Genomic DNA, 14406 nt, shown 5'->3' with positions numbered 1-14406 from the left:
AGAAAGTAAATTAAGTCGATCAGACTAAGCTATTATCCGTCAGACAACATTGTTATGGAAAGATAATAACATCAGCCAAGGTCATAAAATTAGGCTTTTGGTTATTTTAGTTATTGGTTTTAAGATTAAAGTATTTAAACACTTGATAACCTTTATCAAATTAACAAATCTTAAACTTTACGCTGGATAATAGTTCTATCACAATGTTAATATAAATTATTAGCAAGATACCTGGCTTGTAATCAAAATGATTTCTCCCATAAATGATCATATTAAATATTCTGATTATATGAACAAAATATTTCTAGGGGTGGTAGACGGCACTTTATTTTCTGGCAGACATAACTATGTGAAAATAAGTAAAGGAAATAGTTTTTGCAATTTGGAGATAACTTTATTGGACCATTTCTCAGATAATTAAGGACACCTCCAAACTTTTACATAGTAAACGATGGTTGATATTATTTGGGCATTAGAACTTTTATGGATGTAATTTATTCGTCCAACATTTCATATGGGCCTGTTAGAGTCACTAAATATTTCAGAAAATTGTCTAAATTGATTAGATATTATGACCCCCATAGATGTCATTATTATAAACATAAATAACGCAAAAGGATAAAAATGGGGAAGTGGATTGGTTTGAAAAATAAAATGTATGGAATAAATATTAAGAATTAATACTGTACAAAATGATATGTCAAGCTTTAAGTATTTACTCTATTTATTCTATCTAAGAACCTGATAATATGGCCTGGCTGTCATATTTGCTATTTGGGAAGTTCACATACGACCAGCAATATTGGTACATGAAATAACTTGGTACGTTCAACAATTTTAGCGGCAAAAAAAAAAAAAAAATGAAATGTGAATTTCGTTTCGTTTCATTTTTTTAATATCTTTTGGTTTTTAATTCTTAAAACGTCAGAAAAATAAACGAAACGAAATTGGATTGGTAATAATGATTAGTAATACACAATGACACAGAGGACCAAAATGCATTGCATACTTTTTTATGAAAATTCACTACCAATTTATTAAAATTGATTAAACCACTTTTTTCACCCGGTTAGAAAATAAAATACTACTGAACTGACTTATACCGCGTGGGAAATGAAATGAAATGAATGGAGTTTAAGTTCTTACTGTTCTGCTCCGAACTGGGCCAATGAAGACGGGCATACGCCATACAGTGTGCTATGGGGGAAATTTTGCCTGGACAGCGGCACTACCGCCTATTCTTATATCGAATTCCAACTGTCAAGGGATCTTTTATGTGCACACCAATGTGTACGCTGTATCTTGGTATTTCGTCCCATCCGTCCTGCATCACTGACAAGCGGGAAACACGCCGGAAAATCTGGGTGAACTTTGTCGGCCAATGCAGGGATCGAACACCCGACCTCCAGGCTAGCGAGCCAGTGTCTTACCCACTTACCCCAACATTGCGTGGGAAATGAACAGCAGATGTATTAAATTTTCATGTAAATATTTTTTCCTAAATAAAGGTGTCTGTTTGAAATGATGAAGATATTATGGTGACGTCTGCTAGCAAATGGCGACATATTGGCTGGTGATAAAGTGTAGTGACTCTAACAAAAGTTTTGTTTGATTGTAATATTAATAATTTTATATTAATAAACCACCCTGTGTGTTTATATTGTCCTATAATTGGATCTTAACTTTTATTATATTACTGTCTACACGCTTAATTATACACCACGCTTGTGAAAACGAGGCTTCGGGTAAAATGGCGAGACTTTTCAATATCATTTAAAGCTGTTCATAAATAGCCTAACATTTTACATATTTTAGTCAATTAATTAATCTTTTCTTAAAGGTAAAGGCAATGCTAACACTTATAGTGGGCTTTTGTAACGAGGTTAGTTATAGGTAGTTTCTAGAACATTTAATATCACTTATTTATTTAATAGGGAGTAAACAAATCTATCTCAACTTACATTTATATGTAAATCAAGAATAAAACATCTAAGAGTTGTCTATCTCATAGTGCCCTTGCCTTTTATTTTGTTGGGATAATCCTAACTGCTTCTTTTATTGTGGGGGTGCGTGTGGTGTATGCGATGGGCAGTGGGTATGACACTGGCTAACCTATTAGCCGGTCCCACATAGGATCCCGGTGTTGGCCGAGAAATTTCCCGGGCAGTTTACAACCTGGGGCTTGACAAGTTAAAATTGTATAACCGTTCGATGGGACGAAAAACGGCGTGCACATAAAATAAACCTTGGAAGCTGATGAAGAATAGATGTAAACGCCGCTGTCCGGGCAAAATTATCCTCATAGAGTACATCATAGCCCAGTTCAAGCTGAAAGGACTTTAAACCCCAATTTATTTCAATTCCTTTCTACGGGTGAACCATCTCAGAATACGTTGTTTAACCGTCCGCATATTGACCTCAACTACAAACAAAACACCGAAATACGTGGTCTGATGTAATCGATTATCATCGATAATATATATATATATATATTTTTTTTTAGATTCTGTTTTACAAGTCACTTTCTCACGCACCCGAGACAATATAAATGTATTTGATTGATATGTAATTATGATAGATAATCGACTAACAACCTTGAGTGACATTTATATTCAAAATAATGAAAATGGTGATAAGTATAATATAGATATATAATAACGAGGAGGGGAATATTAACTATCATGTATATGATATATAGGTATTATAATGCACAATAGTAATTATTACCTGGGGTATATATATCATTATCATAAACATGATTGATCGTTTGACCAACAATATTTTTCTTCAGTTTCAGATCCAAAATTAAAAGTTCTGATAAAACAACTTCGCGTTTCTGTACAGTTATATACATTTCGGTGCCTGATCCATTGCTAGTTCGACATAATCAGTCGCAATTGGTAGGCGGTCGAGAGTCCGTCAAAATGAGTCGGTCAAAAAAAACAACAACAAAAAAAACCCAAAACAAACCCACATCATCAGATGTCAGATGAAATGAAATGCGGTTTAACGTCGTGCAGTTCAACACCAACCAGGCTAATAACGAGTGGCGTACACTTCCTTCTTATTAGTGAGCCAGTGCTTTCTTTGCTCAATGAGCTACCGTGATTCGCCCCCCCCCCCCGGTCATCAGATAGATTTAGACTAAAATCGGGGCTTTTCATGAGACCAGACTTATAATTTCTGAGGAGTGAGGTCTAAAATGGGGGTGATAAATTTGAATTCAAGTGGCTCGGGGTAAATTGATATAGTAAATGAACATACTGTGGTATTATGTTTTGAGATCTAAGTACGTCAAGGAAAGGCAAATATATAACACTTTATCCTCGGCCTAGTACCGTAAGGAAGACCTGTAATCAATTTAACATCCTCAACGCAATCAGATTATTTTTTGCTGAAAAAAGGGGTATTTTTTAATACTTTTAAACCAGGTCGTCGAGACTGCCTTGTTCGTGATAATGGGATTCGACTGTATTATTAATTACTGCAGATAGCATAATTAATTGTCTATTGGGGATGAAGTGAAATAGGGTTTCTGTTCTACCTGGGCTAATCAGGGCGGACATTGTGCTATGATGAAAATTGTGCCAAGACGCTAGCGGCGCTGCGGCTTACTCATAATTCGAAATCCCAATTCAACGGTTCTTTTAAGTCTAGCTCACAACCCACCCTATACGTGTTTTTAAATGTACGGGTAGTAGGGTTGGTAGCTCGCATGCCAGCCGCAAGAAACCGCGTGAAGATGTTGTATGTGCAGGATCCAACGTCTCTACGACCGATCTGCCATCTTCCATCCACGGTGCCGAACACACGGGTTTATTAAAATTTCCCTGAAGACAGCCCGTAGTAGCACGTACGGTGGGGTTTGGGTTAGGCTTTACATTCACGCCAACGTGTATGTGGGACCTCAAAACAACTAGACTATGTTTCTCCACCGTCCTGTACCACCGAGGAACTCTCGCGGCCAACACCAGATTCAAACGTACCTCCAGGTTAGCGAACCTACGCCTTTCGCACTGAACCACCGTGGATACCATCTGGAATAAAAACAGACGTAAACTCTATTCAGTCAACAGTTCAAGCATTACAACCTGGGGTTGTATTCATGAAAATTTAAACTAAAGTAGTATAAGGATGCCGTCCTTTTCATTTGCCGAACTCCAAGGTTAAAATTCGTGTAAATAATATTTTAGCGCTTAGTCAATGAAATGGATGCATTCTTAAAACGGTTTATTTGGAATTTTTGTGAATAATTCCCCAGAATTTCAATGATTCTAAAATTAAAATGATGTTTAAATACATAATTATACAATTAGGCCAATATCATTGCTTATAAAAACAATAGACAGATATAGTTCATTTTAGTACCAGGGACCTGTCATGGACTTGTACTACAATAATGATATCATTATGATATATGTACTAAGTAGTAATGTGCAATAATTATATGACAAATTATGACAGATCTCAGATTTCTCTTGTCTTAGAAAAAGTGTGGGAAACTCTCAATATTTACATTGTTTTTTTTCTCATTGTTCTTTAATTTTTCATGTTTGTATACGTATATAAATCAAAAGTGTCCTGTTATTTTTTTTCCTTGTTTCATTTTTTAAAAGTGAACTTTTAAAATTTAAGAAATGAAATAAAACGGAGTCCAGGGTCTTACTTTTATGCACAGACTGGGCTAATGAAGACGGGCATACGCCACACAGTGGGCTCTGTGGGAAATTTTGCCCAGACAGCGGCGCATACGGCCTGCTCTTATTTCGAATTCCAAATGTCAAGGGTTGTTATTTACGTGTACGCCAAACTGCACACGAGACCTCGGTGTTTCGAACCATCCGAACGACTGGACACTGTCCGTGCCAGACCCTCTGGCTTGCGGGTGGGGGGTGAAATCTATATGAACTTTCTCGGCCAAAATCGGGAGCGAACCCGGGTTAGGGTTAGCGAGCCAGCGAACTGCAAATGTTGCTAAATGAAACTTGTTAACTTCCGAAATAAAAAAAAAGGTGATCCAGAAAAGTAACAGCATACTTTGTCACCTGCGCAATACCTATCACTGCAGACCGGGGGATAGTTCACACTTGGATTTCAGTAGCTAAAACTTTTATAATATTGATCAGAAAACAATTATAATATAGACGTACTCATAAAATGTACAAATATACAAAATTCTAGATTGATGTATACCTCACAAACCCCGTGATGAAAGCAATTACAAATGGGATAACAAAATACAAATTATAGTCGGTCACATATTAAAATCCAATATAAATATCAGAACAAGATAATTTACGTAAATTATAAAACATACATTTCCTTTAAAATGACTATTTCCATTGTCAATTTGTAAAATATAATCCTTTTTAAGAAAAGCTAGTAAATGTTTGTCGAAATCAAAATCAAAACATTATTTTATTTGTTTGGGTTTTACCTTCAGTGGAAATGAAATGAAATGAAATGGGGTTTAACGTCCTACTGTTCTGCTCCTAACCGGGGCTAATGAAGACGGGGAGTTTAACATGAAACTTAAAACGATTTTAACCAGACTAAGTTGGCGGAATATAAGTTAGACAGGATAATTTCATTACATTGAAATAGACAGCAGCAAGAGTCAGTTCAGAGAGGTTTTATAATATAATATGTACATAATATAATAGGGGATCACGTAGCTAAGTGGGTAAGAAGCTGGCTCGCTATAGCCTGGAGGTCGGGTGTTCGATTCCTGCATTGGCCGAGAAAGTTCATCCAGATTTTCCGGCGTTGTTCCCCCTTGTCAGTGATGCAGGACGGAGGGCCTGACAAGTACAACTGTCTAGTTCTTCGGATGAGACGAAAAACCGAGGTCCCATGTATATATTGGAATGCATGTAAAAGATCCCTGTTGGAATTCGATATAAGAGTAGGCTATAGTGCCGCTGCCCGGGCAAAATTTCCCTCATAGCACACTGTATGACGTATGCCCGTCTTCATTAGCCCAGTATAGGAGCAGAACATTAGGACGTTAAACCCCATTTCATTTCATTTCATAATATAATATACATTAAATTACACACATAATATGTCCGATTTCGTGCAAATAAATATTAATAATGTACAAAATAATTTCATGAAATCAAACAACAAATAAGTCAAGAACACACGCAATGTTGTACAAATAAATTGTATTGCTATACTCAAGATCATTTGATGAAATTAAACCACAAATCAGTCAAATACACAAATAATGTTGTACGAAGATAATTTGATCAAATTAAACCACAAATCATTCAAATACACAAGGAGTGCTGTACGAATTTAAACTGTCTTATTTTAGGGGGTCTGTTTTCATTTATTACTGTCCAAATATATCAGTAACAAAACTAATGAATGGTCTACAATTCTCTTATACAACACATAAATATTTTATTTGGACAAGATAATTTGATGAAATAAATACAAAATGTTGTCAGCTTTTGACAAAATAATCGGTGACACGGGAAAGGGAAAAATTACTTCATAATGAATGTGTAAATCTTTGTTTTAGAATAATTAAGAGATCAAGAAGTCGATGATGGTCCACCATTGACACGATAATTGTTCAGGGTTTTAAAAATATTTGCTGTAGTTTTCTAGATTTGACATCGTTTGACTCCAGGCTATAACAAGACTGTTATTTTATATGTATATTATTTAAGGTTTTTAGTGAATGTAGGCTGTTCTATGTTTTATAAACTGATAATAATGATGATTAAACTGTTTTATTCTACAATTCATGATTATTAGTATTACGATGTTGTTCAACCTGAAACTCTAACCCTGGTTGCTAACCCTAGTTGCTAACCCTAGCTTTACAGTGGTCTTTACCCTGTAGCCACTAATCTCTAACCCAAGACCCTCGGTATACTCTCTAACCCTAGATTCTTCCCCTAACTCAACAGTCGTGTATCAAAACAAATTTGCATCTTCTATGTTATATAAAATAATGAAAAGTCAAAAGACCTATTTCTCCACAATCTACGATTAGTATATATGTAGCTAAAACAGTTTGCTCGCGTAACCCTAACCTGTTATCCAGGAGGCTAACACTTACCACATTTATTTTCATCAGTTGTAACTGAAATTGTGACTTCAACATAGGCTTGTGTAGAGTAATTATCGAGACGAAACCAATGATCATATATATATGATCACTCGGTCTTGAATTAGGAAATATATTCTATTTGTTGCATTCTGATATATATTCCGGGTGACTAAAGAAAAATAAAATAGAGATATTGAACATTTGCTTTTGTGTAAGAACATAAATTTCAAACTTCAGTTTTGATCTTGTTCTTAAAGGGACAATAACACTCTTGCTGGCTTGAAAGTTCCAGAAAATAAATAATATCTCTATCTAAGTACTAGATTTTTAAGTGTCCTACCTGTTGTGTAAATTATCCATTACATCCTATTTTACTTGTCCAGAGGGTTCGAAAATATTTTTAAATCGAAGTTTCATTTGAAAAGGTTTACGTTAGACGTTTCAAACCATTATGTTGATTTTGAAAAAATTTTTTAAATAAGGTGTGTTTAGATGAAATTTGTATCATCAATTAATATTGAAATATTCTAAAATAGTACAATTTGTTGACCAGAATAAAGATTGGGACATATTATTCAGATACAACAAGAGTGGTATTGAGCCTTTAACCCAAATGCGTGCGTGTGTGTGTGTGTGTGGGGGGGGGGGCATTTGTCCCTAGACCCGGCACTGCTGAGGAGCCGTTCAATACTTATTAATTTATTTATGTTTTGATATGATGCTTTTATATCTTGCACGGTTCGGGTGAACCTTCATATCAAATTTTTTAGTCAATCCATTGATGTACATGTATTCCCTATACAATGGATAACAAACGTTTACACAACTTGCTACTTTTTGTATACAATTTTATATTTTACAGATCACTACGCCATTAAGCGCTTCATTGATAACGCCATTTGTTTAACTTAAAGATTAAAAGAGCTTGTAATCTGAATTTAATCTTTTTAATCTGTCTTAACCTCCTGATCCCATCAACTATATAATCCATAAGTACTATTAATTTTACAACCCCTTGAATATGTATATAAAAAAGATCAGAATTGAGTTTGATCTTAATCTTTATAATCCATCAATTGAATGGACTATTTGGGCACCAGTATATTTATAACCCCAAATATAGAAAACAAAAAGATCAGTGAACATGAGACGGAAATTAAAAAAAGCAAAATGATCCTATCTTCTTTTCTCATCTATCCATCATTTATCATCAAACAATAACATTGTTTACACACATACATTGTTTCTCTCGCCTCAGGTAAATTGTTTGATATTGCCGCCAACAGGTAAACGTCAATCTGTTTAATCCAGTCTACCATAATATCAAGTAACAATGTTGTAATATTTAATGATTTACCTGGTAAAAGTCTGTTTAATTACAAAGCCCGTCAATAAGGATCTCAATAATTCATCAACTGAGTTTTACTGATTATATTTCATCTACCTGTATTAAACTATTAATCACAACATCTCTTGTTTACACTCGAACTTGTCTCTTTATATTGATACCATAGAGAGAGGGAGAGAGAGAGAGAGAGAGAGAGCGAGAGGGAAAGAGAGAGAGGGGGGGGGGGTAGATCATTTCGGAATTAGGTCATTTCAGGACTAACATGTGGTGCAATTTTATTTCAATAATTCGCTGTTGCGTTGGAGTACCCGGAGAAAACCGTTGGACAGGCGCTCCTACTCCCTGATACGTAGAAGCGGAGAATCGAAACCACGCTACTTGACTCAAAGACATACCTTATGATTCAAAGCGCACGCCCCACCCTCCTGGCTCTACATGGTATTTATATATACCCAGTTTGTTTATGCTTGATGTCCAACGGTTCGGTCTTTATGACATATTAAATGGATTAAGATATACACCGAGATGTTGGACATTATGCGTGTATTTATTTATTTACCATAGAAAAAACGACGATTAAATAAATAAACAAATTACTGACAAAAAAAAAAACCCAATTTTTTTACCATAGAAAAAACGACGATTAGATAAATAAGTAAATAAATTACAGACAAAAAAAAAAAAACAACAAAAAAAAAACATAGATAAAAATTGATTAAACGCGCTTTAAAAGTCTTAAAAAATGTAAACCGATTTCTTGATTTTCTATAAATTAATTAATTATAAAATATAAATAAATGAAAAATTAAATGAAATTATTTTTTCTCTGAAATCAAAATAAGGCTTGGATTGTCTTGATGTTTTAATATTATTACCTGTTATTAAATTCATTTATCAAATTTATTAACTTCTTTTGACAGGAAAATGGTGAATTCAATTCAGGAAACTAGGCGGCGGCTTTAGAATAATAGAATCAATCTTTAGTTTTGTGAAGAGGTATGCAATATGGTGATTGTTTTTGGCGAGCATATTTGATAACTTTTTGTTTGTTTGTTTTTTAGGGTTTTTTGTTGCTGTATTAACCGGAAAATGATCAGGTAGAATTTTCCTTAACGGTTTTATTTCAATAGCTTTCCGATCATTTCTTTATAAGTATCAACTTCGATTTTTTTCAAAATTTAATACAATTTATTTCAAATTAAAGCTCCACTTAACATGTCAATAGCAGGTGCCCGATTCGCAAGCGTTTAATTCAAGTGTGATCCCTGGTTTTTTATTCTCGTTTTGTTTCGATATGTTAAAGGGGTGACTTCAATATTGATCCTAGTTCGTGCATGCACGTGTATAAAGGGTTAACTGAACTTAACCAAATCTAAAATACAAAAAACATGCACATTCTGTTACCTGGTGGGTTAATTTTTTTTTTAAAAATATATCGTAAATGAACAATTTCTGGAAACAAAACACGTCTTCGTCACTAAAAAGTTAGAATGAGTTTAAATGCAAAATGGTAAAGTCTGTCTCCAAGTTCATGAAATATTAAGAACCTGATAATAGTTTGTGATGGGGAAAGAATAAAATTATTGGCATATATTCGGTCTATGTGCTTTTATACTCCTTACATTCAAAGTTCCATTAAGAGTGAAATAAGAAATCGAAACTGGAGTAATGATAATTTTCTTATGTATACTTTATTAGTCTCAGCATGTCTTAAAGGGCCAATTTCGATTATATTTTGGAGAATAAAACTGTTTAGTTTTGTGTTTGAAGCCCGTAAAAATCTTCTACCTTAGGACCGAGCAACTAACTCAATATACGTGATACGTTTTCAAGCAACTTTAACCCGTCAGTCTTCATCCGAAAATGGAGACCGGTGTCCCAAGCTGTATTATACGGTGTCTGGATAAAACGTGTATATGAAATTTACCTTTCGTTATCAAGTACAGCACGTGGGTCATGTACTCTATACACATCTAAGAAACGGCAACAGATTAGCATGGCACCCAACGAAAAAATTGACCCGAAATCTTAAAAGGGTTACGTGTCCGGATAAGCGGTTTTGACGTTCACGTCCAAAGTACTCAATATTTTGAGCTGAAATTTTGAGAGAAGGTAAATACAACATTCCTTTATATTTTGGCGCTTAACTTTCATACGTACACGTAATTTTATTTCTGAGAAAATCGGAATGTTCCCTTTAAGCAAAGCACTTATATCGAAGCGTTGATATTGGTCATGTTTTGATTATTGTCGTTTGTCTTATTGTAAAAGGAAACGGAACTCGGTAGTCACCAGGGTTCCGTTTTGTGCCGAAATTCGTTAAGTCAGTTTATTAATGTAATTTCGAATTTCGCAATTCCTCGGAGAAATTAGCTTCTTCAAATTTTATTGTTCAAGAATATAGGTTATAGGTCACTAAATTAGACAGTATTCTGAGTAAGATCTCATTCCAATTTATAGGTTAAATACTCTTGTTTTATGGTAGCGTGTCTTCTTAACCAACCCGCTATTATCAACATTTTGTCTAACATTTGTTGCGCATTTAAAAAGGGAAATAATAATAATTTGACAGTCACACACACGGAGGCAGACCACCATTAATTTCCCCATTGACTTCAATGTTAATTCTGGCCTCTTTGCCCACCTCCCACTTTCCCCCAAATTTTCGTTGGGCTGAATGCTTTTCACTACCGACAGAGGAACAAGTGGTCATGTCTTTGCACTAAAATTTGTATGAGGTTGACCACCAAAATTTTGAGATACACAAACTTGAAGAAGCATACTAAAAATATGTAACTAGTTGCCGTACATATCGCTGTAGCTAACCTGATAACCCTCTTATCCTTCCGCCTCAAAATCATGAATATTTACCAAAACCTGGCAGAAAATGTTAATTCGAACCCTCTTCGTCCATTCTAGACCAAAAAATCAACAAAAATGGGCATGCAAAAGGGGAGAAAAGAGAGAGAGAGAATTGCTATAAATAGACGAACTACAATTCGTGGGTACCGAGATGATGAAATTTAATGGTGGTCTGCCTCCACATGGGTCGTATGGTTTGGTAGTTCGCAGACCAGCCGCAAGAAACCGAGTGAAAATTTTGTATGCGCAGGACCAAAAGTCTCTACGGCCAGTCTGCGATCTTCTACGGTGCATAACACATGCAAGTGCCACGTAAGTCTTACGCACGGGTTTACTAAAAAAATTCCTCCTTAGACTGTTCGCATAGCAGCACGGACGGCGTGTTGTGAGCTAGGTTATAGTTAACATTCAAAAAGGAGAGAGAGAGAGAGAGAGTTTAACGTCCACAAACTAGGTCATTTCCGGTCTAAGATATGGTTCAATTTAATGTCAATAATTCGCTTCCGCGTAGGGATCATTAGCAGTGCCAGGAAATCGGGGGACCCGGAGAAAACCCACGAGGTCGGACAGGCGATCCTACTCCTTGTCACGTACAACCGAGGAATCGAAACCACGCCAGTTGGCTCAATAAAGACCTTATGATACAGCGCGCACGTGCTACCCATTCGCCCCCCCCCCCCAAAAAAAAAATATGTAACCGTATACTGTGATAAATGAAAACCTTTTGAAACATGTTTACTGATTATTTTATTTAATTTATACACAAAATCTTAAAAAATTCCAAATTAATGTCAACGCTCCTTTAAAAATGAGACAAATTAAGTCAACAACAATATTAACGCCAGTCAAAAATTATCAAGTTAATGTAGCTATAAACAATGATTGCTGTTATGAAGAAAGTTCCTGGTGTGGGCTGTTCACGATAATTGATGTTGCTATTGTTTAATTATTTTTGGAAACACGATTTTTGACTTCAAGTTACAACAAGCTGTAACGCAACGGTTTTTTGGACGACATAGGAAGTTAAAGGGAGTCCTACTAATCACCGCCAGGTATCACCGAGATCGTTTTCGTCAATAGCGCCCAAAGTATTGTTTGAAGACGTGTGGATTTTTTTCAATTCATGTACTCGGGTAACTCAACACTCCCATTCACTTTTGTTCATATAGCAGAAAGCTAAAAGTCATTTTGGATTTTATTGTTTCCAAGAAAAATATTTTCTAGAATAACTTAAATCAACAGGTCATTCATTATTCAAGTTATTCCTTCGAATTGTCAATCGTTATCGAGAATTCTCTGAATAAAATCCGGATCAAATTAGTGCAATATCATGAGAAAACTGGACTTCTTCTTTCCTAATACGAGGAGCAGTCTATTTGCTGATTACACTATTTTGCTTGAATACACTATTTTGCCTATAACGTTTTTTAGGACTTCGAATTCTGTCTTATGGTTTGGATTGTTCGTACTTGGTTTTATTTTATTTTTATATATTGTCTACATTGTATTAATGTATTGTTTAGGCAATGATTTATGATTTACTGACTAAAACAAAGGCTTATAATATATATTAACCACGACACAGAATCAAATCTTCTGTAAATTATGCTAGAAAAAAATATATAGCAATATATATCATAATTGCAAATATATTGTTAATTGTTATTTCAATGCCTATTTTCATAATTCCTCCTTTTCCAATGAACACGGAAGACGTTTAGACAAAAAATTATCATTATACTGAACTCGGTAGTCCCCAGGGTTCTGTGTTGTGCCGAATTTTATTCTGTCGTTGTACTATTCTACTTTAAAATTTGAAGTTCTTCCTAGAAGTTGGTTTCTTCAAATTTTATTGCATTGGTTACAGTTGTATAGAATATCTGATTTCCCTTTTAATTTTCATTAGAAAACACCAAATATCTATATAAAACTTTTATACTGAATAAAAACAGTAGTAATTTAAAGATGTCTGAAACGTATTTACATGTAATTACTTTCATCGCGACAATTTTCTTTTTTCAATATCCATTTGTTATATAAATATGTCGAGTTGACTTACTCCGTTGTTGTATAACCTAATCTATTAAACTCATAAAATATATGTTTAAGAAACGTTGCTACTAAAAGTCATTTTGGTAATAAGGCTGGATACTCTTTTTTTTTATCTAAGCGATATATACAAAACGAAAATTGACACTGAATTGTTTTACACCTAAGCTTTAATTGTTTCTAATTAATCGATGCTATTTTTGTCTAATCGATTCTTAGAAAACAGATTCACTAAAACACATGTAGTTTATTACTCAATAAATTAATTATTTTACCACAGGAATATAAAATCCATTAATTACTCTTCAATATAAATATCAAAAAACGCCGACTCATTAACATATAGTTTAATTAGTACTAGTTGTAATTTAGTTTGTGGTCAGAAAACGATATGGTACCAACTTCTCACGCTACAAACATATTGGTAGTAAAAAGAAAAACCATTTCTCTGACTGTGTGATATTGATTCCAATATGGCGCCAGTCTTTCAAGTTGTAATTATTACAGCTGTTGTCTCGGTGGTCAGTCGATGACCAAGATGAAAATATCGGAGATAAAATATAACAAGTGTAGTCATATCTGGCGATTTAAAAATTAAAATAGACTTCACTATGTCAACAATATAAGAAGGCAAATTAAAAATTAAAATATTCTAAATTAGCTACTCTTTATAGATATTGTTATTCCGGATGACACGGTATAAGATTCTACATTATTTTTAGATCTCCTACATTATGACCCTTCGGTGGTCCAATACAAGCGTATACAACATAACTTGTTAATTAAATAAATCGGAAATGGTATCAGGTATTCTACACAATGGTCGATGTCTAAATTAAAATAATTAACACGCCGGAATTCAGAATAATCTTTGCCCATTCCAAACATAAAAACCATGAAGGTAAAGCGATTGACAACGTTCCGAGTAAAATTTATATACTACTTATTATTGTCTAAATTATGCGATTATTCAATAAACAGTTCCTGGGCCATTTTTATTTACTTTCAGAATTTTTCAAAATAATCATGACCGATTAGAAATTGAGTCCATAAAAGGATTTTTTTTTTACGATTAGGGAAA

This window comes from Patella vulgata, chromosome 5 (assembly GCF_932274485.2).
Source record: "Patella vulgata chromosome 5, xgPatVulg1.2, whole genome shotgun sequence".
Classification (NCBI taxonomy): Eukaryota; Metazoa; Mollusca; class Gastropoda; family Patellidae; genus Patella; species Patella vulgata.
This window is presented reverse-complemented; position numbering follows the sequence as displayed.